At 41.3% G+C, this 732-nt stretch overlaps 1 protein-coding gene across 2 annotated transcripts in view; it reads left to right on the top strand.

The window, feature by feature from the left end:
- The first annotated feature begins 252 nt into the window (after window positions 1–252).
- Window positions 253–732, top strand: part of LOC106880808 (cGMP-dependent protein kinase 1) — a 173,746-nt gene continuing 173,266 nt past the window's right edge. The window contains exons 1-2 of one of the 2 annotated variants that reach the window (XM_052969494.1): window positions 253–274; window positions 643–690. The gene's annotated coding sequence lies outside the window, so the exon portion shown is untranslated. Of the gene's footprint in view, window positions 275–542; window positions 691–732 lie in introns of those variants that run through there. The other variant, XM_052969493.1, reaches the window with a different exon arrangement.

The raw sequence follows: 732 nt of genomic DNA, 5'->3' as shown, positions 1-732 counted from the left end.
TCTCTCTTTCCGTGTGTAATTCCTTTAGACTTTCTTCCACACATTCCCTCCTTTCTATTCTCCCTCTTTCTCTAGTCTTTATTGCTTTTTATCAGCCGTTCATACTCAAACCACGCTCGCGCGCGCCCTCTGTTCATTCCTCTCTCTTCCTCTTTCTCTCTCTCTTCCTCTTTCTCTCTCTCTCTTTCCCTTCATCTATCTTTGGTTCTTATCCTCTTCATCGCTTCTTCACTCTTTCTTTCACTGTTTGTATGTCAGTTCAACAGATGAAAAAGTAAGACTAACGTATTTCTACGTAAAGACAAAATATAGACAGCAGCCACACACACGCACACACCTACACACACACCTACACACACACAAACAGGCACGCACACACACACACATACATACAAACACATTACACCCACACCCACATAGAATTACTTCCATGTATATTATTACAGCAGAAAGAGAAGAAAAAAAGCCTACACGCACACACGCACATTTACACAAACACACACAGACCCCCCTCCCCCCCCACACACACACGCACGCACGCACACATACATATACACACGTACAATCACAGACTCACACATTACACATTAAACTTCTCAAATTTTCTGGTTTCCGTAAAGATGTTTTGCTTTTGTATTCTAGAAAAAAGTTATTTATACGGAAGATTTTCTCCAATCCGCAGTTCTCTCCGTGAGTATTTCTAACCAAATTGTCTCCAAAAAACATTTTCCC

Source organism: Octopus bimaculoides, chromosome 7, assembly GCF_001194135.2.
Source record: "Octopus bimaculoides isolate UCB-OBI-ISO-001 chromosome 7, ASM119413v2, whole genome shotgun sequence".
Lineage (NCBI taxonomy): Eukaryota > Metazoa > Mollusca > Cephalopoda > Octopoda > Octopodidae > Octopus > Octopus bimaculoides.
This window is presented reverse-complemented; position numbering and strand designations above follow the sequence as displayed.